The sequence below is a fragment of the Zonotrichia leucophrys genome, chromosome 2, assembly GCF_028769735.1.
Source record: "Zonotrichia leucophrys gambelii isolate GWCS_2022_RI chromosome 2, RI_Zleu_2.0, whole genome shotgun sequence".
NCBI classification, from domain to species: Eukaryota; Metazoa; Chordata; class Aves; order Passeriformes; family Passerellidae; genus Zonotrichia; species Zonotrichia leucophrys.
This window is the reverse complement of record NC_088171.1, coordinates 120,152,345-120,178,034: the sequence shown is the minus strand read 5'-3', so window position 1 is coordinate 120,178,034 and position 25,690 is coordinate 120,152,345. Positions and strand designations below refer to the sequence as shown.

The following is a 25,690-nucleotide window of genomic DNA, read 5'->3' as shown; positions in this document are numbered from 1 at the left end:
ACCTTTTGCACGGAGGCTTGTGTTTATCCCAGTCCTGTTTACACACCAGTTGTAGGGTAGGGGAATCACAGACTCAGCTCCAACAAGAAGCATTGCTTATCTCTCTGCTGCATCAAATATTTTTGCAGTTGGGCATGAACATCAAGACTTTTGAGGGTTTCGTGTAAATCTTGTGCAGGAAATTATTCATGAGGGGCACATTTTGTTCTCTGTCTGAAGGACTCCATTTGCACAAAGGAATTGAGGAATGTATTTTGTTTGGTCTTCTGAATGGTTTTGTGTTTTGAAAGCTTAAAAAATTCTCTTCTCTAAACCAGATTGCTTTTCTGATTTGAAAATAGCGCATGCCTTCCTGCCTACTTTGCATTTGTTACCTAAATGGAGTAAATTCAGCTTGGAGGGGCTTGGAAAGAAGAGAAGGATTTCAAATGATTCCACTTTAATTAATCCCAGGAAAATTCTGGCAAATCTGCCTTTTCTTAGTGTATGTTGGATATCCTTAAACTCCATTTCATTCTGATTGCGTAGACAAGTCAGGATAGGTTTTTTTCTCCCTATGATGGTAGTTTGATTTGCCAGTCACTAGGTTTTGGGTTTACCTCATTTTGGTACATACATAATAAGGAATGTGTGTTTTTGTGATTTCTTTTTTCTTTTTGAAACCTAATTTTTTGTAAAGGAAACATTTCATTGGTGGTGTTAGTTAAATCTAGCTTTGAAATGCTGACCTTTTATGAAATAGTGTTTTGCTACCAATTGTTATAAGCCAGTAGTGATAACAGTGGTGATAATTTTTTCCTCCTGTAAAATATAAATCTTTGGTTTGTTTAAACATCTCTGTTATTAGAACGAGTAAGCTCCCTCTGTGGCAGATTATAGTACCTTCTTTCTTTGGGGAAAAAGAAACAAACACAAGCAATACAAAGAAACAACCCAAGGCTTATTTCTTTGTTATCTTTCTTGGCTAACACGTAAGGACCTTGGGTCCTGCTACTGCTGCACTTCTGAGGGCAGCTGAACAGATAATTTATGCATGTTATGTGCTTCTAAGTTCTCAGCAGTCTGGGACAACATAAGGACTCCATCCTGAAAAGTAAAAAACATTCCAAGCTTATTCCATGCAAGCACTTGCACATAATCTTTACAGTTAAGGCCATGAATGGAGCCCTGTACTTAATGTTAGGTAAGGCAGTTCAGAGAATTGCAGGAGTTAAGTATTTAATCCAGAGCATTATTGCTGTGGTGTTAACGAACAAACTGTCTTTCCAGTGCTACATTCTCACAAATGTTCTCATATTTATATATGAGTTTGGAGTTGTTTTCTATGCAAATCTTTTTTTGCATATTTATTTTTTATTTAAGATATTTTTCAGGAGTTAATTATTGACATCGGGGAAACGCCTTTTTTTTTAGCAAATGAAAATAAAAAAGAATATTTACTGGAATAGTTAATGTGTTTAGTTCTGGTTTACATACCTTAAGTGCTGGTAGTGAGTCTTCTGGGAAAGTTGCTGGAAATAGAATCAGTCTTTCTAAAATATATTATTTGCTACTGTTCACGTCTCTATACAATTTTTATTGTAGAACTGCTTCTACTTTCTTCAGGCTCATTCTGATAACTGATATAGTCTCCAAGAAAAATCTCATTGTGGAGGAAGACAGCTTTGTTTTCATCCCTCTTTAGCAGATCCTGACAGCTCTGCCTGTGAATCCAATGCCCTTTCCAGAATGCTTGCATAAGATTATTCTGGAGAATTCCTGTACTATCCTGCTACCACATACCTAGAGGTAGTAATTTTTTTCTCCTTTCTCACCCAGGAATATGTTTAGATTTTCTGTAATTTTACAGAGATAACATCCATCATATTTTCTTGCAGGTTTAATTTAAGTTTAAGAAATTATCTGGACATTTGTAGTATCCCTGTAAGTTGCAATCTGAACCAAATAGGTAGAATGCCTGATACTACCCACTTAAATACACCTGGCTTACTAAAGGACCTTGAATAGGTAATTTTATGTCTCTCTTCATCCTGAGATCTATAAACTTCTGATAATAAAACATATATACACCTTTGCAAAAGCTCTCTGAAATCCATGAGGTAAAGGTATCCCATAAGGTCAAAATATGAATTATTTATTGCTACATGACATGCACAGCATGCAGACTGTAAGGTTATAGATATCTTGTCTGTTCCTTTTTCCCCTGAGAATAAAAGTCATACCTTCATGGCTCTAAAACACCTAAAAAAGTGTTCGTTGTATGAAATCTAATATAGTTTTATGTGTATGAGTGTGTGATAATATTGAAACATTGGTTTCTGCAAGGAATTGGTTTCAACTCTTAATACCAAGGTTTGTCTGAGAGGTGCAAATGTAGTTTTCAAAATAATAAACATTTAAAAAACAAAAAAGAATGAATATGAGACCAAAAAGAATAGTCATAGGTGAGGCAAATACTGGGTTTTGGAGAAAGCAAATTAGAGTTTCATGGCATCAAAATCATGGTAAAGTTACAACAGAGTAAGAGATTACTGCTAGTGCTTGTAGCTGTTTGTTTTCTAATTGACATACCAGCAGTGTGCTTTAAAAGAAACTGATTTTTCTTTTAGTATTTTTCTTTTCTTCTTTCCTAGAGTTTGTTGTAGGTCCTACTTGTCATCAAAAGAGTTGTGTTCTGTGCTTACTGTTTACATTATATATATTATTAATTTAGGCACATTATATGTGTGTGTATGCATAGCTTATCTTGAATATGTATATATAGGTGGAGATGCAAAGCATGCAGGAAGCAAGAATGGGCTTGTTGCAAGAACAGGCCTTTACACTTCAATGTGATCATTCTCAACTGTGCTTGGAAATCAGTAGGCAGCTAGCACAGGTTTTGCAGAAGGCTGTGCATGTTCCTGCTATGCTACTTTAGAATTTCCTATATGCTACTTTAATAATTTGGTTTCTCTGTAATAGCTTTAGCCTCTGAAAGAGTATAAGGAATGGTCTTCAGTGGAGCACACTTAAATTACCCAGAAATGAGAGCTGTGACATTAGCATAAATCTCAAGTGCTTGGCCTTTAATTCAAGTCCAAATATTAGGTCAGATTTGTGTCCAGCTAAGTCCAAAAGAGCTTTTAACTCTTTGGGATAGGCACAGATTTTCCAGTGCTGAAAGCAGAGAGTTCTTGCACCAGTTTTAAAACTTCTCTTGAAGATTACAGACTCCTGGATAAGTTTGGTTCTCTTCTGCACTTTTGGATAAAGGGCAGTTCTACAGCTGAAGTCATGTCCAGTTGGAAGGATTGGGAAGATGTTACTAGAAATCAGATTGTGATGATGAAGGGAAGCAGTGGTATTCCCAAGTAGGAGCTTTTCCAAAAAATTTAAAAAATATTACTTCTACATATCAATACATTTTGTAAAGAAGACTGTACTTTTGGTCCATAGTAAAGTGCCTGGTTAAAAGGAGCCATTTGCTTGGAAGTATTTCCCTTTATGTTGCCTTCCTTATTGGTTCTCTTCCATTCTACTTCAGGCGTTGTTTTGCATGGTCTTTGTATTTATTGGGTATTTCCATCTAGCCCTCCTCACAGCTGTAGAATCTGATGTCTTGGCTAGTCTGGTTTTTCTTATCTACCCACCACTCTGATTCTTAACAACACTGAGGTACTGCAGGCTATATATTTATAAAAGTAATAATTCTGATTTACATACAGCACAGATATTAAGTGAGTGTAATGTATCAGAAGTTGCAGGAATACTGTGTCATGGAAGCTTCCCAAGAACTTGAACCCTAAATGGGAACTTTGTCACTTCCTTCTCCTTTTCCCTCTCAGTAATCTCCATTGCAAATACAAATGTTACTGTCAGTGTTATGTACAGTGTTACTGTCAGTGTTATGTACAGGATACTCAGCTCAATGTTTCCTTTGCTGCTTTTTTCCCCTTGTATTATGTAATGTTTGAAATCATAAAATGATATTGAAACCACAGGATTTTTTTAAAAAACCACACTTTTGTGGAGAAGAACTGCACTGCAGACAGTAGCTGTATTCTTGTATTACCTGGTTTTCTAAAGTTGTGGTATTTTAATTGGCCCTGTTACTTAATTTCCAACACATCATTCATTGCTTCCACTGGGGGCTCTCCACGGTTGCTCCTCTCAAAAAGTGTTCTTCCATGTGCCCCTCAGTGCCCACTGTATGTGCATTTATGTAGTACTGGCAGCCAGTGTATTCAGAATTGCATTAAATCCAAAGTCTCCAAGCAGCAGGTAATTAAAGAAATTGCATCTCTTGGCTGATAGGAGCACGGATTGGCCTTTTTTATTGGTTTTTGACATTGTTTGTAACATTTATTTTACTGTAGATATCTTTTCATCTGGAAGGGCTTACATTTCTGGATGGCTGTCATTGTACATTGCACCCCCCCCCCCCATGTAAAATTTAAGTGAAAAATGTGGGATTTGTTTTCCAGAAGCCTTTCAAGGGAAAAAAAATCCTTCAACAGCCCCCTAACACCTTAACTTTTTTTGAACAGTAACATCAGCAAGTAAATGCAGTGTCACAGATGCTTATTAAGAGGATCACACCAGTTTGTGAACAAAGCTCCCTTTAGTGTTAATTCATGTCCTCAGTTCACTTAAATTTCATTGTATCCACTCCTGTCAGGCTCTCTTCTGGGAGTAGAGTGATTGTCCTTGAACTTTGGCTCTGCTAAGTTAGAAGCATTTTCAAAAATATGAGTGGTTATCAGAGTGTGTGTGTAGCTATTCCAAAGCAGTAGTATCCAAACCCCACAACTTCCACAGCAACGTGGAATCATGGAATAGTTTTGGTTGAAAGTGACTTTACAGACCATCCAGTTCCAACTCCCCTGCATGGACAGGGAAGCCTTTCACTAGACCAGGTTGCTCAAAGCTCCATCCATCCTGTCCTTAGACACCTCCAGGGACAGGGCATCCACAACCTCTTTGAGCAGTCTGTTCCAGCATCTTGCCACTCTCATAGTAAAGAATTTCTTCCCAATATCTGATCTGAACTTACCCTCTTTCAGGTTAAAGCCATCTCCTTTTGTGCTGTCACTGTCTGGCCTTGTAGAGAGTCCCTCCTCAGGTTTCCAGTAAGTCCCCTTCAGGTGCTGGAAGGTTCTGTAAGGCTTCCTGGGGACTTCTCCAGGCTGAACAACCCCAGATCTCTGTGTCTTTATAAGAGAGGCACTCCAATCCTCTGATCATCTTTGTGGCCCTCCTCTGGGCTCACTCCATCAGATCCATGTCCTTTCTGTGTTGGAGGCCACAGATCTGGATGCAGGACTCCAGGTGGGGCATTATGAGAGCACAGTAGAAGAGGAGAATCACCTCCCTTGACCTGCTGGTTACATATGCAATAAAGAGAAAATCAGCCTTCCCATGTCCAGGACTACATGGCTTTGTCATTCAAAATTAGCACTGCGTGTCATCTGCAAAGCAGTTGATAAAAATGCACATCACAAAATGAAGTCAAAAGATGGTCTTGAAATATTGCTTAGCAAGTAAAGCTGATTTGCCTTTGGACAATGTTAGTGGCCATGTACTTGGAGTTTAAGGTGGCCCTGTTGGGGTATCCTGCTTCTCAGGTGGAGGTGTAATTTGGAAACAGAGTGCATCAGTTCTCTCACAGTTACTTTGACTGGATTGTGATTGCATTTCTGACTTTGGAAGGCAAAATATGACTTTATGTCCAGATTATTTCAAATTGTCTCTGTCTTTGCCATACTGCTGTTAAAACTGCCAGCAAAATGTTTTCTTTGAGCTCTTTTTGTCTTGATATGCTACATGCCCTGCCTGTTTTCTGTTTTGTTTTGGGGAAGAAATTGCACAGCAGAAAGACAGTTAATTTAAACTTGGCTGATTTCTTCTCAAAAGGATGTTTGCTTCACTCAAGACAAATGGCTTAAACAATATATATTATGTTATTAACTTGGAGCTTAGAAAATATAGGTTCTTAAGAACCTGGGACTGGCAATTTGTAAAAATCCAAATTACTCGTAAGTCTCATATTAAAGGTTATTTGCTAATGATTTTAAGAAATAGTCCTGTGAACTGTCAAGTACTGCTTTTTCAAGATGAGTCATGACAGCCATGTGTTTGAAAGATAAAATGGGAATCTCTTTGCCAAAAGGAAAGCAATGAAACAGCCATTCCAAGCTTGCCTTTTCTCCTCATTTACAGACCTTGTATCCTTTTGTGCTTCAACACAACATGCTCAAATGCAGTCTTTGAAAAAATAAAATGCACTGCCCATATTGTTGATATTTTCATTAAAGTAATAATTTTGAGGTTGCTTTTGTGGCAAATTTACTGTGTATAAACATGGTGTGGGTCACTTATTTTACGTTGAGGGAAGATCTATCAGGCCTGCTGTTTGCAGTTCATAGCAGTTGTAATGTGTCTGCCATCTATTTTCAAACATTGTATTTGACTTTCTCATACTGATGTACAGTATGACGTAAATGTGTGTAGGAGTCCTCAAGAGGGGACAGCTCTTAATATGTTCTAAATATTTCAGATTAAAATGATCAAGCAGTATTCTGCTTCTGATCTTTTCCCTTCAGTCTTACATATGAACTGATTTTGCAGTTGATTTTAGGGAAAACCTAGTACAAAGTAAAGTTGTAAACAGATTCCTGTTTTGGAATTCAGTGTGTTGAACTTTATAAGAGTTAGCAGCAGACCCAAGTTCTGACATGTTTCCTCTTATCATAGACTTAAATATTCAGCGCTAACCACACTGGGGATGGTTGAGGTGGTGTAGCATTTCTGCTCAGAACTAAGTCTCTGTAAGAATTGTCTTGTTTCTACTGTAAATATTTACCTGCATACCTAAATTTTATTGCTTCTTTACTTAAATGAAATGAGTCTTGTCTTACATGCTTGAAAGATGTCATTTGTTATTACTGCTGCTTATAGCAAACCTGCACTTTTGTGTGAAAAGTGAGCAAGTCTGGTTTCTGTTGAACACATAACTGTCATTATGTTAAAAATTCTTCAATACCCTACATTCAGTCATTGCTGTTGGATTGTCATAAAGGTTGTGGGGTTTTTTCCTCTTTTATTCTCACAAGTGGGATTTGTAGTTTCTGAATTGACACAGTGCTAAAATTAAATGCCAATTTCATCACATCTATGTCACTACAGAAAATGAGCATAGACCAATTGTCCTGAAGTTGATACTTATTTCATAGCAGAGTATTTAATTATTTTATTATAAGTCAAATTAATTTCAATTGCTCCTGCTTTTCCTTTCACTTTTTGTTTGGTAGGCTGCAGTCTGTGGCTTTTGGTTTTCTCATCAAATAGTTCCAGTTCATGTAGTTCTCAGGAGTATTTGTGTTTGGGCTCAGTTAAGTTTTGTGGCTCTGTCTAATGCTAATGGAAATTACTGCTTGAAATCTATTAATAGAAAACCTTTGTTCATTTTCTCTTCTATATCTTGTCTCATCCACTGATATTTTGGATGTTTAATAGTACCAAAATTTGGAGCATGACTGTTTTTCTGTGTACCACTTGCTCAGTAGTTAAGGCAAGGGATCAGTCATCAATGTTTGCTGTTCATTGTCATCATTCACCACTCAGCATCACAAAGTGCTGCTCCAGGTGCTTGTTAGAATTGATGAGAGTGGATGATGCAACATTAAATTAGCTTATTATTTCTTCTCAAATTTGTAAAAAGCAGCTGTCCCTGTGTTCAAGTTTCTCCCAGGTGACACTGGTTGTAATCAGTAGCATCTCCTTTCTTCATTGAGGTATCTGGGAAGGATGTGAAAGCCCAGAATTTCAGGATCTGCAAGATACAGTCTCAGTGCATTTCCTGCTTGCTTCTCGTGGGAACTGGCTTTTCAAATGCAAGGCAATGTCTGCAAGCCACTAGCAGTTACAAGACTGCTGAATGTTCATGAGACATGACATTTTTGTGACTTCCTGGGAAATGTTAGTCTTCTCTTAAATAGGAGATCTAGGTGCAGAGACCTGAGTGTTCATCACCAGGTATGGCAGAATAATATGCTGTATCCTGAACTAAAAGTTAGAGGTCCCACTTGCATTAAGCACAGCAGCAAGTCTCTGTTTCAAGGGAAACACAGGCAATGTATCAAATCCTGCTGAGTTCACACACTGTTGCTGTTATGGCCAGCTGGAGTCTTACACTGTTTTGCCCTGCCTGGTTATCAGAAACCTTGAAATTTCACCAAATTATTTTATCTTTAATCCTCTACCTTGATTGAGTTATATGATGTCATTTGAAAAGACTTTATTTGTAGATAAGACTACATGAAAGAAAACTTAACCTTATCCTTGGATTAATTAGTATGGTTTTGTTTTGCTCTTAATAGTAAACATTTTCTTGTCTGACTTTTATCTAGTTAAAACTTTTGCCTAATTCACATCTCAGCCACTGAATCCTGCCAGCAGTCAGTCTGCAAATTTTGGGAACCTTTTAGTATTAAAAGTCCTTAGAAGTACTTCTGTTTTGAGATGAGATGAAATAAAGAGTTTGAGCTGATTTAAAAAAAAATATTCACTGGAAGGCACATTCTGTAGAACGTAAAATAATTTCTTTATTAAAAATCCCAGACTCTTCATAACTTAGCTACATTCTGTTAAAAATGCATGGTAGCACTAGATGTTAATATATTTATGTAACATTGTGTGTTAATACAACTTTTTTTTTTGTCTATGCTCTAGTATTTCCATTCTGGTTCTGCTTTTCTTTGCTTGCTGAACTTCCTTTGCTGAGTTCCTCTCCTGTACTCCCAGCGTGGATGGAAGCATCTCATGGTCTTAACTTTTCTCTCTGTGGGTTGAGTCCCATTTATACCAGAGAGCACCTCTCTGTGTATAACCCATAGAGAGCACTGGCAAGCACTCTGCTCTAAGCTGAGGGGAACAACCTTTTTTAGTCTCCAGGAGGAGAAAGAACTGAGCCAGGAGCTGACCATTTCCAGATTGCACTGAAAGAACCCCTTTTTCTTCTCTTGTATTCCTTCTTAATTAAAGGCAAAGAAGTGAAGCAATTGAGATTTAAAAAAAAAAAGAAAAAAGGAAAAAAGAAATCCTCATCAGCTATTACTCAAAAATTTCAATTAACCATAGTCATCAAACTTGTCTTAAAAAGAACAAGTTTGAAAGGAACAGTGGACATGCCCATACAGAACTTAATTGCTATATATGGCACACACCTCAGTACTGCATTCTCCAGTTAGATGTTGCAGATACTTGCACATGGAATGCTCTGAGTGGATGTTTATGAAAGTTACGAGAGCCTTGATGAGTTGTCTTCAAGAAGCGTGGACATTTTATGGAATGAAGAGAGAAGCCAACAGTAATATCTAAAGAGGTTGAGAGGGGAGGGAGTGTCTTTTCATTGCCCTCATATGGACAGAATTGAAAAGGTTCTTAGCACTGTAGGTGCCTGTACTGCTAATACAGAGACTGACAGTGAGCAATGACAAATGCAGCAAATTCCAGTGATACGATTTCTGTGCCCTTCCAGAGGAGATGCGAAGGTCAGAAAAACGAGATTTATCTCCAGTATTCTATTCATTTTTTATCATCTGGTAAAAGGAGGAATCCTAGTTTTCAATTAAGAGTTTTCAATTAGGAGTTCCTAAACTGATGAAATGTCCATGTCATTGACATTTAAGTCAACAGGTTTTCAATTTTGACTTGAAAAACCAATGTTTTTGTGTAATGTTCAGTAGAGGAGTTTGAAAAAAATACCTAATATTTGAAAACGGTATGTTTGTGTCTACATTTATTGAAATGTAACACATTAAATCACTATATTGTTTTACTCCTTTATCTGAGCAGTAATAGCCTTATAGTGCATCATAGCAGTCAGTCCTAATAGTTTGTGGTTGTGCTCTTTGCTGGTGCAGTGCCCTTCCAGTCTTTCTCACAAGAAGTGAGACTTAATGCTGCCCAGTCAGCTTTCCTAAAAGTCAGTGGCCTCGTGCCTTGAACAAAGCCTGGTGAGTCAGCTTTGCAAACTCTTACAAACACAGTTTGAAATGTCTTGCTGTTTTGTAAATGAGCTGTTACTATAGCTGTCAACTGGGTACCCCTTTGGGTACTCCAGACTGATAGAATTGAAGGGATTGTGAGGGTGGAATTGGATCCTCCTGGGTATGGCATAAAGAGTTGAGAGAATGGACTAAGGAGTTATGCTTTGGAATTAAAAAGACTGAAAAGGTCTTTTGAGATGGCTTTACCAGTCCTTGTCTTAAGTGTGGGTATGTTAGAAGGGCAAAGAACATCAGATTATTGTGATATGTCCTGTCTGCCTGATTCATTCTTTCTTAAGGAAAAAAAAGAAGAAAAACAAAACAAACTTTAAAAAATGGTGAAATGCATGCAATGAGGACAGTGTTCTGTTTATCAGTTTCAATTATTTGAACATAAATGTTTTAGTGAAGCTGCATCTTCCCCATGTCTATTGCGAAGTCACCTGCATCTGGGCAAAGAAAATGAAGTATTAATGAGATACATTTCTTAGAGAAAACTTAGGTGAATCTCTTCTGCTGTGTAAGATCTGTGTCTTATCGTAACATGAAAAAGTCTCCAGTGGTAGAACTAGTTTTGAATGTCACCTGCTCATCCCCAAATTGAGTGTGGGATGCCTGTGAAACTATTTGAAAGGTAGCAACAACTCTATAATTTCATTGGAAGCATATATCACTGCCTGATAAAGCCTAAGAGCCTTTTCTTCTTGCTGTTGCATATTCCCTTATTCCCACTCAGAGCATGTTTTCTGTCAGGAGTATTCTTCACTCATTTCTCCTTTCCCTTTTTGTCTAGAATTAGTCTGTACACTGCAGTGGAATGTTCCCACTTCTCCATTAGTTTTATCTGTATACTGTTCTTCACTAAGCAATCTTTTTAACATCATCTGTGTACACTTTCACTGCTTTTTCAGCCTTCATCTCCTCTTTTATTGCTACAATGACTCTTCTCTGTTACCTCCTTTTTACTTACACATAACTCTTTTGTTAACACTGTGATTACTGTGTTTGTACTCACCATATTATTTTGAATGTAAATTTCTCATTTTATGATTCCTGTAAATATCGGTGAGATAGTTTTAGCTATGCTATCTGACTGGGATGCTTGCTCCCATTTTTTATGTTTTCCTTAGATTTGTACTTCACAAGTGAAGTGTTTTGTATGTGAACATTCTTGTGAAAGTTCATTTTCCTTCTGGTGATTGTCTGTTAATATATTTCCTTGAATATCAGAATGCTCTCCCTAATCTTCAGGTTTTGTCCCATTAGTATAATTTTCCAATTTGACTAGTATGCTTGATGTATCTTCTTTAGATAAGGAATTCATATGGAAAATACAAATGAGATAAAATTAAGATTGCAAAGCAATTCCTGTTCTATTGGGGTGAAAGTTGTATGTAACTCCAAATAATGTTCATTTTGCTTTACCCTATGCAGAGTAGTGCTTTGAGGAGGGACATACTGAGAAAGGCCTGGGAAAAATAAGCCCCCTCAATTTACTGTGAATATGTTTTTCTGCTGAATGTATTCTCCTTATGGAACCAGATTATTTCTTCCTGGACTGAGGATCTTTCTCACAGATTCCCTCTGTAGCATGGAAAAGAGAAGAGCAGGAAATAGGATTCACGCTGCTCCAGAAGAGGCCTCGTTCCCATTTCGTTTTCAGCTGCTCTGCTGCAGAAGGGTTGGGCCTGAGCTCACGATGCTGATCACAGTGTTGGGGCAGGTTTCCCCAGAGCCTTGGGCAGGGCTGTCTCCCTGGCTAGAGCTGTCCTTAGGGAGAGGGGTAAACAGAAGGGGTGATGGGGCAGCATTGGCAAAAATTGTATGCACAGGACAGCCACTATTTCTTCACAATTTCCATTTTATTTTCCTGTGAGTACAGCCACAGTCTCTAAAACTGTTTTCCAGTTTCCTGGAGAAACCATAAGTTAATGATCAATGCTGTCTTTAAGGAGAATGAAGTGGTGTAATGGGATAGGATGGAAGTAGGGGAATTACAGGGAAGGACCCACAAGAATCAAGTCCAGCTCCTGGCCCTGCACAGCACCATCCCTAAGTCACACCCTGTGCCCAAGAGCATTGTCCAAACACTCCTTGAACTCTGTCAGGCTCAGTGCTGTGACCTCTTCATTGAGGAGTCTGTGCCCAACCACCCCTGGGGGGAAGAACCTTTTTTTCTAATATCTACCCTAAAGCAAAAGCAGATAATTCTGTTTCTGGATCATATAGGAAAAGAGCAGGTACAAAGCTGCAAAAGTTGTTCTGTGGGCTTGACAATTATTTTACAGTGCTTCATCCACAACTTTCTTAAATAGCCTGCAAATCCCAACAATGAAATGCCTGGGTAAGGCTATGCTGGTCTGTGCCCAGCTGCACTGCCCAGTGCTGTCAGAGGAGGACAGAGCTGGGGGAAATAATTTGGGGATGTTTATGCTGTGTGCTGAGGTAGTTGGGAAATGGTGCTAATGCAGAAGAGGAAAGGCTTGTTCTGTAGTCTGTGAACTACTTCAGTGAGGGCAGGACAGAGCATTGGGCTTGTCTGTGTACTTTGCCTTTTACAAGCAGGAAAACTTCTGAGTAGCGAGGTGCAAACCTGCCCAGGGTTTGGCATTTAGGAGGGAACTGTGAAGCTGAAGCTTAGGTAGATTTCCCCACTTGACAGTGTCTTTAAAAAAATACTTAAGATATTTGTCGTGATGCTGAGTTAAAGCAAGATAAATGATGTCACTTAATATATGGAAGCACTGACACTGGAGTTTGTGGTGTGGATCATTTGTTATTTGTGCTTTTTTGTATTTACAGGAGAGTTGTGTGCTGGGGGGATTTGAACCATACGTTGTTGCTGAGAGAAGAGTATTTATTGCAACAGAACTAAAATTACAGGCAAAAAATTAAAGTACTCTTGGGGGAAAAGAATAATTCTAGCTTGCCAGATAGTCAGTATTAAGCATGCTTAATATTCAGTTTAGTCTCATATGACATGTTTATGACCAATGTGTATGCCCCAACAAAGGCACTGTTTAAAAATGTATTTGCTAATTAGTTTTGGTGCAAGAAGTAGGGAGAGAGCCCTTATATTCCTCTTCCACGTCGACAGCACAATTTGCTCTTCGGTAGAGGAAGATGCAAAATGATTTCAAGTGTGCTGGGTTTGGGTTTCTCCAGGAATCGTACACTTCAAACCAGCAGAAGGGAGGGAGGGAGGGGAGTTACTCTGTTATCATCAAGCTCTGCTAATGTAGCCCGGCTGCCACGTGACTGCAGAAAAGGCTATTATCTCAATGAAAAGGAAACTGCTTTTTAGAGCAGCAACAGAACAGAAGCAGGAGGAATTTTCGAGTACTCCACCATGCTGGATTGTCAAAGGGGGATCTCTCTGATCAGCAGTTAGGGAAGGATTAGCGTGGCCAGTTTGTCAGCTGTCATTAGAAGCAGATGACAGAGATGATAAGCTGCTGTGTGCGCACGTCCTCACTCAGCATGTGCTTTGGTTTACATCAAGACATAACACAGGTTTGGGATAATGGAGAGCCGATATTTTTAAAGCTGTAAATTTACTGGTAATCGTCTGGGGATTTTTTTCTTTTTATTTTTTTTTCTTCTTTTTTATTTTTTCATCTTTTTCCCCCTCCCGTTTTTAATAAAAAACCAGTGTGATGAGTGGGGGATTTATCTACATCTTGATCTGAAGACGGAGAAAAACTAATAAGATCTGCCTTCATCTGCAAGGGCTGGAAGATGACAAGGTGTGTTTCTGAAGTGCTGTGACTTCATTGTTAGTGCTTTCTCTTTGCATATGTGTGCTCCTGTGTGCATTATAGGGGTCTGGATGTTGGGGTTGCAGGGAGGCAGGGGGGCCTTGGTTTGGGGGAGTGAGAGGAACAGTTTATTTCCGTTTGAGAAAGAGAGTTTAAAGATAATGTCTCTAATTAACAATTGCAAAGAAATAATGTAAATTCGAGTCTGCAGTTTCTGTTGTTCCCCTCCCCCATTTTAATGGCTACAGGTGTACTTGTGGTTGCCTGTGACAGTTTTATGGGTTTATGAGGCTAAATATATCTTAGTGCACAGGAAATATTTTTGTAAGCAAGTTTTCTGGCATCCAGAATAATGCACAAACCCATCTATATTCTCCCACTGTCAAGAGGAGGTGGAGCCTGAGAGTGTCTTTTTCATTGCAGTAATTACTATTCAATATTCAGTAATTTATATGCACATGAAAAAAGTACAAAGTATGTCAGAGTGAGACATTTTTGCAATAAAGCCTTTCTGACCAAGAGCTTGAGTAGACAAAACACACGGAAATATTGGTGGTAGTTATATAACTTTCTCCATTCTCTAGTCTTAATAGTTTTCTTTACAAGTACATGCTCATGTAAACAGAATGACATTCAGTTAATCTTCAGACCTCATATTTATCTCATGGTTATGCATGATGATGTCATTAAATATCTCAGCAGTATTTACCTTTCTTTTAACCTTGAGAGGACAGCATTTAATATTGCAGATTAATTAACTAATAATATCCCCCTCAAAAAGGTTATTGGTAGTTACTTGTAGTAAAGTGAAGACAGTATGCTGTCCCCCCTCCTTGGGAAGTTATTGCAGGCTTGTTGACTTTATTTTCCTCTCTTATACAGCATTAAGCCCAGCGTTTCTCCTTAAATCACAGCAGTAATACTAATCCTAGAGCACAAAAAAAAAAGCTAAAATTAAGTGTTTGGATTTGTATAGGAGTGCTGGTTGTCATTTCTTTAGAAATTTGTATCCAAAGTTAAGGGCAGGGTTGAGAGGATGCATATGATCAGTCATTACTGCAGTGCACTGGCAGTTTGCTAAAAGTGTGTTTTCCCAGATTCATACTGAAATAGTGGTGGTGACTATCATGCTTAGAATCAGTTTAATAATTAACTAAATACATACAGGAAATGCCTTCGTTTATTTTATTTAGAACTTTGAAAAACTCGTGCTACTTTGAGATAGGAGCGAGAAAGGAAAATATTATTGTTTTTCAAATTAATGTAGTTGGTGTTTGAAGAGACTTTATTTCATACTGTGAGGGCAGAGCCAGAAATGTAAACAAGTTTGCGCTATTTATTTGCTTGTTCTCTTTTGTCTCAGTTTGATTATTTTAATTGCAGCATGGTAACATTTTGGTACAGAGGCCTGGGGCAGGCGGTGCCGTGGAGCAGAGGCTTGAGAGCTTGTCACGTTCACGGCACCAAATGTTGAAGCCACAAGAACAATGAAACTTCCTCTCTGCTTCTTGTGTTTTCTTCCTTTATTTCATTACAGAAGATCTAACAAGATAGTGGGGCTAAGTAGTGCTTTCTGATATGTTGGCACTTATGTTTTGTAGAAAAATAAATTTTTGCTGCTTGTACAGTCATTTTGATTTCCCTGATGCCTTTTAGGATGTATTAAGGGGGGGAAATTGGAACAAAATCAACCTTTTGTGTAGACTGTGTTCTTCAGATGGCTCTGTGTTCTCACAAACTCAAGTTGGGATGTTTTCTTTCGTAAGTGGTTTCTTACAGAATTATTGTATTTAGCATATATAAAACTATCTTTGACCAGAGTAATTTTGTTTGTCCACTTTTCAAAATTGTGTATACTTCTGTAGTCAACAGGGTTACACTGGTAGCATTCAAAACATATGGCTCTCTTTTTTTTCTTTTCCCCATTTTGTTGTTATCTGTGTAAGGGGAATTTCTCATGCAAGGAAGGAGGGAAGGTGACTGCATTGCAAAATGTACCAATATTGCAAGGAAAAACCCTCCTTGGCAGGTGTGAACTAGAGGTGTACTTTGAAATGTTTGGGGTTTTTTCACTCCAGAGTTCTTAGAACAATTTTTAATAAGTGTCATTGAGAAGTCAACTGTCTGGTTAGATTTCGTAATGACATTTTATTTATTTATTTATTTAGGCTGGTCATAGAAAAGAATGAGGGAAGGTGTGAAAACAACCTTGATTCTCAGAATCTACTTTATTAAGTAGAATAAGTTTGTTAGCACATTAATACATAATAGCCCCATAATTGTAGCAAGAAAGCTGAGTTAAGGACTGAGGACTGGATCTACAAGCCAAGCTGTTGGAGCTGAGTAAATGAGAAGGGTGTTTGTAAGTTGATAATCACTGTACTTGTGAGGAAATCCTGATGGAGTCATTTTACTGCCTGCATTCCTCCTTAGCTTCTCTTGCTGCTTTCGTTCATCCGTGGCAGGCCTAGAAGGATGCCTGAATTGGACTAAAAGCTATGATTGGCAGGTCAGGCTTTGGTCTCTGGAGGTGAGGTGTGGGATGTGAAAGCCTGGTGTTTCAGAAGTGGCTGGTCTCAGTGCCCAGGAGCGGGGCTGATCCCTGCGTGGCTGCCCTGATAGCTGGAGGTGCACTGTGGGGCCCTGGATGGTGAGCATACAGAGCATGGGGATCTGTGCAGGAATTGGGCAAAAATGGTGAATGAGGACTCAAGCCAAAGGTTTATAATAAATGCATTTCATTTGCAGTGTGTGTTGTACCTGAATATCCTCTTTGCTGCTTCTATTTAATTTTCTCCTATGCACGCTGTCCCTAAACAAACTTCATCAGGATGCTGTACTGCTGTGATTTTCCATTCCTGATAGCATAGGCTGTTGTGATTGAGCAACACAAGATCCTCATGAAGAAACTTCTGTTAGAACTGCTCGGAATAAAATTATTTTTGGTCCTTTTCCTGAAGTTTTGCCAGGTATTCAGTCCAAGTAGTTATAAATGTGTGTTATTTTTTGCTTTGAGGCTGTGTATTGCAGACTTCTGGTCAGCTCCTTCTATGAATGTAGTGGGTGATCACTGATTCCTCTCTTTAGTGATTATATTCCATTACAATCCAAAATTAAAAATACTTGGAGTAGACATTGGTTCTTTCTTAGCACTTGTGATTCTTTACCAGAAACTGTTTCATTATTAACAAAAATTAATTCCACTTCAGTTTTACTAAGAGAATAAAATGGCTCATAATTAGCATTCAGCTTTAATAGTAGAATAACCTTGTTTTCTTTGGGTCACAGGATACAAGCATAGACTTTTCAGGCCTATGGAGTGATTTATGACCTACAAAAGAGAGAAATTACAGTTTGATATCTTCTTGTAGTAGACTAGGAGGAGAATCAAAGCTTCAGTGAAGTCAGTGATAAAATTCTGATTTATTTCAGTTGAGTCATAGCGTCCCCATAGAACTGTTGTGTTTTTTTACAGTGCCATTTCTGCTTTGGGGAGCTTATAGAGAGCTGTTGTAAAGCTTGTAGGGTGTTGCCTGTAAGCATTGTGGAGGCCAAAGGTATATATGGATTTAAGATGGAATTAGGCATCACTGAAGATAGGTTCAGAGGAAGGAGGAGGCACAGCTGTGCTGCAGCTAAGCTTGTACCACTGATTGTCAGAGACAGAGAGCAGGTACGGGGTTCATCTACAGCTGCCTTGTACCTTCTTCCAAGATACCTGCTGTTAGTTTCCATGATAGACTAGTCACAAACTAAAAGTTTCTTTTGCTTGATTCATATAGCCATTTCTATGAATATTTTATTTGGTCACAGCCTGGATTCATATATATGTGTATGCATATAGACACACATTACTACAAAGCTGGTGTTCACCAGATTTTATTTCTTGACACTTGACTAAGTAAAGCAACAACTTTTTTATGAGTTTAATGCTTTTAAGTGCTTTAAAATGACAATTATACTTTTCATCTTCTTCTGTTATTGCTGGTTGCATTTTTTTACTAAAGCAAATAAAATTAAGACAGACATGAAATTTGAAGTTGTTAGTAACTGTTATTCGTGTTCACAGACCAGTTTTTGAACTGATGGATGTATTAAAAACATCAGGTTAATGTTACTTTGTAAGTGTTGGCAAGACATTCATGTGTGGCTCTGACATAATTTGGTGGCTTTAATTTTTGAGCTTAGTAACAATGTGTGTAGTTAGCACTCACTTTGCCAAAAGTCTAATGTCCATCTAGTATATATTTATTTTAAGTACAAAACTACTACTACCTCCCAACATTCTGCATGCTGGGAGGTGCTACAAATATAATCGTTCATGCATATAGCTGTATCCTCTCAAAAAGCATATATTAAATTGGTTGCTCCTCAAACTTTAATAAGAAAAAAGCTTTTTCTACTTCCCAGCTCTTCCACTGCTGCTCCAGTGTAACTGGATGACACTGGCATGCGTAGCAGTATCAGCAGGAAGCACCTGCTGGGGGAATCTACCTGTTCATACAGATAGGGGATGGGAGCAGAGGCCAAGCTCTCCATCTGGTCTCTCCCATAACATCCGGAACCACATCCTTGCCACAAGGCAGGCACCCTCTGGGACCAGGGCCCAGCAGGCCATCATAGGCTGAGGAGAACACTGAGTTTTCCAGGACAGGCACTCTAAATGCATTTCAGAGGCAGAGAGGATGGGTAAACTGTACTGGGCACTGTACTGAACAGGATAATTTGGTATGCAATTTAAAGAAGTGGTGCAGCATTCTGAACTTCTGGGAGCACAAAGGACATCAAAGTGGAGTCCAGTTCACCTCACAGACAGCTGTTAAAGTTACCATGACTGTGGCCATTTGTGGAGCTGGGTGCTACCATTTGTTTAACTTGAATATGTTTAAGTATATAACTTGCAACCTTCAGGAACAAAGCAGCTTGAATTCTTTATTTGAAAATTTATTATTATACAGTGTTAAATGAAATGTATGCTTATGAAAGCATCTCAGTATTATAGAAGAAAGTGTGTGGAGTATCTTGTACACATGCCTGCAGTGGGTTATTCTTTCACCATGATAACAATATTGAAATGTATCGAAATATTATAGGTAATGTTTAGGTATGCTTTCTGCAGCTCAAAGTTTTAATCCAGAACTTGGCATTCTAAATAATGGCCTGAAATTTCAACGTGCTTCCTAGTAATGGGTGGTTAAGTAGAAAAGAAAGATAAACTCTCTAGGTGCTGTAGGTACATGAAAATTAAAACATGAGTTCAATTTTTGATGAGGCACCAGAGAAGACACATAGAGGTGGAGTTATTGAAGTGCAACAAAAGTTTCAGTAAGATGATGTGATTTCAGTATCTGTCTACTCTGGGGCTGAAGGAACATTGTTTTAATGCCCAGGTTGGAGGTATGAAAGGTGGCATGCAGCATACGCATCTTCTGCTGAAGCCTGGGTTGCACATCACAGTGCATCTGAGTGTGCAGACATGCTAAGCCGGTCTGAGTGACCAGGAGGACCAACACCTCTCTAGCTGTGTGAAGTCATTGAAATTCAGATTGATAAATGAAGGAACTTAAATTCAAATATGATAGGTTTTATATCTGTGTGTGTAGGTCCTATAACTCTATGTGTTACTTACTGTGTATGCACCTTGTGTGGAAACACAGTGTTTCTGTCTGGCTTGCCCTCTACTTTTTGCTTTTTACCTGTACAGAACCATGTTTCCTGAGCTTTTTATCAGTGGAATGTATTTTATCTGATGTAAACAGACTGGTGTTTGACAGGCAGTTAACTGGAGTGAAATCCTAATGTAGGCAAGCCCACATTACAGAGATGTGTAAATGCCTTTGTTTATGTGATTGGTCATATTCATATTTTTCTTATTGCTAAGATAGGCATCTTGAAAATCTCACCAAACTGTATAAGCTTTCTGGTGTTGTAAGTAATGTGTACATTTGTGTCAGTTACGAGATTAGAAAATGTTCATGGATTTGAGTTTTTCCACGGTATCTTACGCTTGTGAGAGTTGCTCCATTTTTCCTCTCCCTTGAGTTTGATTTTCTCCTTGCTCTTTGGTGGTTTCTGGAGAGGAAGTTGGTGTGAGAATTTAAGTGGACAAATAACAGTTTGGAAACTGAGATTGGCAGAGAAGATTCAGTGGGAGTCAAAATATGCTTAACTCACTGTTCCAGAAGTATCATCAACTGGAAATGAAAGCTGTTTAAATACAAAGGTTCCCATAATATTATCCTTTTCTGTGTTGTTAGATTTGCTTCATTTATCAGCTATGCTATTCAGAAAGTTTTATTTTAAATCACAGTAGATGCGAATAATAGGCTTTTAAATCAGTCTCATAAATTCTTAATAATTGTGAACTACAAGAGAAAAACTTAAATTAAATAAACAACTTATGTGGGAATTTGGACTCCTTTTCCAGGGAAAATACTTGCAGGCTTAGAATTTTTTGCAGCAAAAGTTTAATACTTATTAAATGCATCGTACAAGGCTAAATTGATTTAGAATAACTTTTGTTTTGGTTTGGTTTTTTTAACTTAGCTTCCTACCTAATACGAACAAAAGGATGTAAGAGTGACTGATACATGTATGAATATATTCTGGCCTTGTAGTTTGTTATTTAATTTGGCATTTTAAAGGAACTTTTAGTGATATTAATCTGCTTTTTTTTTTTGTCCTTGAGTATTACGAATCACAAACAATTCTTGGTAACTAGAGAAATAGAACCCCAGATCTGAAATTACGGTACAAAGTCTTGAAGGTTTTTTTCAGTAGTAATGCCTGTCTCCTCTTTGATGCAGTTTTGATGCAAACAGATCTTTTCCTCTTTAAAAGTAGAAATCAAGAAATCAAGAAATCAACAATAAACCTGTTGTATATTAAGGAAAAAAGAAAAAGGTACTTCTTTCTTCTGATAGTTTTTCCCTGTTGTTTTATTAGAGCCTGGTTTTGCTATTCCTGGGCATATTAGAGGTGCTGACGTAGCCTAATCCATAAGCAGCTGAGTGAGTGGCTCTGTTAAGAGCCTTAGCCTATGGGAATACAGAAGGTAGGAGCCAGCCTACAGAGCTGGGGTCAGTCTGAAGGGGTTTTGGCAAAGTCTCAAGCAGAACTGGAGGTTTCTTAAACCTGTGGGTTTGAGTAGCTGAGAAAAACCTCTTTCTCCATCAAGATGTAGGTGGATTTTACAGAAAAGTGGTATTAAATCCCAGTCTGTAACACTGAACATTAATGTTAGCCATTTATTTGATTGTTACAGCATGTGTTAAAGAGCTGCTGCCGCCCATTTGCAGCCTAATGTGTTTATTAGGCGATCTTCCCAGTGGCATCTTGAAGTGTCTGTCAGGTAAAAAATTCATGAGCATTATTGGCTTTCAGGCTGCAAATGGAATATGTCGTCTTCTTGCTGTCTAATACACCACTCTAAAGCCATTACAGAGGAGTGAGGGAAAAGATTGAGGAAGGAGCCTTCAGCTTAAAAATGTGAGTAGTAGGTGTTGGAGCCAGTTTTCAGTTTTTATATACATGGACTCAATGGCATTTCCAAGTAAATTATGTTTCTTTTCTTAGTTGTAGTTTGCGGAGTTGAAGAATAGAGTTTGCTAAATACTGCCATAAATCTTGTTTTAATGTTACCTGTAATAGACTGTCTTTAAAATAGAAAGAATAGAAAAGCTAGAAGAGGCTACAGGTGCATGTCAGATTTTAGTACAAATCCTTTAAAGGTGACTAGAGTCTTTCATCTCGCTATTATCACCTTCCTTGTAGAAACTCTGCTTTCCCTTTAGCTTTATCCTGTGTGACTGTTGTGGGGTGGCAAAGGTTTTAGACAGGTGTATGTGTAGTAAAGGTGGTGGTGCTGTTTTGAGGAAAGAAGCATACCTTTAAATAAATTAGTTTATGTTTTTAATCTAAAGTTACCATCACCAACCACGGTATTGCACATCTTGTTTATTTTGGCAGATTGGCATTGTTTTGTTTGGGGTTCCAGGTGTGAATCCCAAACACCACCCCAGTGGTGAAGGACAGGAATACCTAAGTTGGTTGTAGAGAATGTGGCTTACTTATACCAGGGATTCAGGAGGATGATTTAATATATGTCTTAACTTTCTTTTCTGTCGCACTTCTTATTAGTGGATCTTGTGCTTAAATCTTATTTTACCAGACAATGCAGTCTTTTTTTCCTTGTATTTCCCTGGATTTTCACCTCTTGTTTTTTTAATTCACTCTCAAACCTTTATTCACATCTGTGTGGATTTGTGGGAGCTCCTGTGCGGAGCGAGGTTGCGTGCGAAAAGGCCGAGCTCTCCCAGTGCAGTGCAGCACGTGGGATGGGCAGGCTGCATTCCCTGCCTGGGACTCTGACAGGTGCCATGGGCTGGGAGGTAAAAGTTCCTCCTGAGCTGCTGTGCCTGACCAAGGAGAGGTTGGCTTCAGGCTCCAGTGGCCCCCCCTCTCTGATCTAGTATCTTATCCTGCCTCTGACAGCGATTTCCTTTGGAGGCCTGGGAAAGTGGCTAGCAAGTGTTGCCTTTGCTGAAAAGGTTGCAGATTGCAGTGTGTATCAATATTCAGTGTGTTCCAGTTCTGAAATGAAGCCAGTGAAAAAAGAGTTCATAAGCAGGAAAAAATGCAAAGAATCAGAATTTGCATGTGACTTCCAACTTTCCTCTGGCTTCTACCAGAATTAATGTTACACAGAGTACTTCTCTAATTTTGAAACTGAGATAGAAGGCTTTCTAGTCATGGCAACTTCGCAGGAAAAAAGGATGAACTTTAATGGCTGTATGTTTGAGTAAACAACCACAGAACTATAAGCTGGTTTTTTTTCAAATTAGCTGTTAGAGAAAATTTTTTGCCAACCTTCTCACTGACTTGCAGTATAGTTTTGGTCACTAAACAGTATTTTTCTGTTTGTTACTCAGTAAACCACTGACTGTAGTTAATCTCTTTGATATGTATCAGTTGTAGGTTCACTGGTTTCATCTGTTGGTGGGCTGGAGGGGTGGTAGTACAGTACTGCTACCTGATTGTCCACTATATGGTGCTTTACCTTTTGTTTGCTACTTTTCAGGTTGAAATAGCAGCTTTGAAGGTGTAATCCTCACTTATTCTTTAACTGCATTTGTTAGGCTTATAATAAATCTGACAGTTTAACAGGCCTTGTTTGGAAGATGGCCTGCTCTGATAAGAGATAAAATGCACATTATCTTCTTCTGCATTGCCTCTGGATGATTAACTGAATTCACTGGTGCTGAGGATCAGTGTTGGAAGGCTTGCTCCGCATGCCATCTTCCTTTGTGACATTTGAGGAGTTGAGGAGATGTAAAAATTCACACAAGTGATTTGTGCTGGATATTTTCCTGTCTCCCACTTCACGGTGCCTCTGCTTTTCTTTCCCATTTGAAAGATGGATGTTTACTATTGCTTTATAATTAGGTTAAGCCTCTCTGTGTACTCCAACTTTAGCAGTTGCTGGTGGAGGATGTAAAGGAGGATGTGCCGTCATGACGAGAGCAGAGACTATTGTTTTATTACTGATAACAACAAAAACAAAACAAAAAAAAAAAAAAAAGAAAAGAGAATTTAAGCATATTTCATGCTCTGTTGTTTCAGTCTCCTGCATCTGGTAGAAACTGGTTAGGTGTCAATCAGTGTGGTTACTAATATGTACTATCCTAAAGGTTTTAATTTAATTTTTCAGTATTTGTGATTTAAATATAACAGTTGGAATGATTAGCCAGTGGGGGTTTTTTTGGCAAGTATTTTGCATGCTTTGGCCTCTGGTAATGAAATGGAAAAGGGAAAATGCACTTCTGGTCTTAAATATAAATAGGAAAAAAGTATTAAGTTACCTGATATGTCCTGTTGATATGGGTCATCAGTGGGAGAGTAAAATTAGTTCTTTGGATATTTTTAGTAATAGTATATCTGATTGTCTAATTATCTCCTTCCTTGTAGGAAAATGCTACAGTGAGTGTATTTATATTTCCATGGCTCTATTGCTCATTTATGCCCAGTGGAATTAAAGCTTGAGTAGCATCTTAGTCAGCATTAGAAGTTCAGTTCTTACTTGTTGTTGTAGTTTTGGTGTTTTGTTGGGACAGGACACATGGAAAAAAACATAATGTAGAGTAGAAAAATCTGGTACCACCACTGAAGGCAAAATACCAATTCCACAGTGGGATATTATGTTTGTATTTTGGAGTGCAATACAGCTCTCAAACAACTTACACAATAAAAAAGGGAGTGCCTGGTCTTGCATGACAATTCATCCTGCGAGACATGCATTCAAATTTAACTTTGTAAGACAATTGCTTTTAAAATAAAACTTACTTAGTTCAGAATCTGACATATCATGATGAGGTTTTTTTCATTATCAAGCATTTCTTTATCTCTCTCTCCTCAAAGTAGTGATTACTGCTGGTTTTGTTTTAACTAGTTCCCAATTTGGTTAATAATTTTTCTATACCTTGCTAAATAATCCTTACCAACATTTTCTTGATTTTTGTATTTTTATATCATAGAGTTGATATTATATTTCCACTACGTCTAAAGCATTGGATGGATTGAATGGTTTAATTTCTTTATCTTTCTTCTTTCTGAAAATTCCTGTAGAGATATATAAAAAGATCAGTGGAGCAGGATAAATGCGGCTTTTTAATCTAAGGTAGTTCCCTTAAGGGGAAGTTTACTGGAGTAAAACTTTGAGTCTCTGACTTGTCATTCTACTCATAGTGTCTTTAGTTTTGAATTGTCATGTTTCCTGGAAAAATTTAGACTTCAAATGTGGGACTTCTGTTTTTTGAGCTGAGAAGTTCTATGAGTAGCTCAGGAACCTAGGAATATCTAAAAGTTCCTTAAAAATTCTTAAGTTCTCCTGTTAAAATATTGAACAGGATCCATGTTATGAATGTTTGTGTAGTATAAAACTGTTGGTAATAGTTAATAACCAAGACATTTTGATGCAGATAAACTAATATGTATTGAGGAAATTAAGGCAGAAGCCAAAAAGTATCATATGCAATTTAGCTGCTTCAACCCACAGATGTTTATTTCTCTGTCTAAAATTCATCTATCAGCTCAATAAAAATTTATGACATTTTATGTTTCTTGCTTAGAAGTTTCAAGTTTCCCAGGACCCTACCCCTTGGTACTATATGTGCCCAGAAGGACTTTCTTAAGAAAAATGTTTCTAGCTTCTTGGTTGTGCCACATTCAATTTGTAGAAATACCCAAAACTTCTCAAGTTCTTCATCCAGTGGTATGCATTGGTCTTGATTGCGAATTAGCCCATGGAAAAATATGTGAAACAGCTGCTTTCTTTTCAAAAGACATGAGGAAACTGGATGAGTGCTTGCCTCTTTGACTCATTAAGAGTCATTGCTGAGAAGTGGGAGATGGAGCTTTGCTACCCTCCTCAGCCTAAGGGAGTTAAATAAACCTCAATCCCTGTGTCTCCAGACAGTGCTTGAACTGCTTACTGCTGAGTTTGGTGGTATGGACCACACCCCTAAAGACTCTGCACTGCAACAGTTAATCAGCCTTGCCCTCTTTGCTTCAGAAACATCCAGCTATGACAGGCTGGTGACCTAGCACCCAGGAGGCTGTCCTGCATGCTGGAAATGCAGGCATGGGAGCTTGTCCTGCATGCTGGAAATACTGGCATGGTGTGGGGGGTGATGTGGGAAAATATATGTTTAATTGTGTTAGGAATTTACGTATTACTAAGGAAACTATGGATTGTGGTAACTACGTTTAGATATGGACAACACTGGATAAATTAGATTAGTGAAGAGTTTTTTTTTATTTTCAGCACATCAGTTTCACGATATTGTTAGATAATGGAGATAGGATGTTAATAGTTTGCTGATTTACAGGGAATGTTAAGGAGGT

At 38.2% G+C, this 25,690-nt stretch overlaps 1 protein-coding gene across 4 annotated transcripts in view; it reads left to right on the top strand.

Annotated features, from left to right (window-relative positions):
- NCOA2 (nuclear receptor coactivator 2) overlaps window positions 1-25,690 on the top strand; it is a 188,808-nt gene that overhangs the window by 84,590 nt on the left and 78,528 nt on the right. Inside the window, exon 1 of one of the 4 annotated variants that reach the window (XM_064706219.1) lies at window positions 13,703-13,777. The exons of the other annotated variants lie outside the window; for them this stretch is intronic. The gene's annotated coding sequence lies outside the window, so the exon portion shown is untranslated. Of the gene's footprint in view, window positions 1-13,702; window positions 13,778-25,690 lie in introns of those variants that run through there. 4 annotated transcript variants of the gene reach the window in all.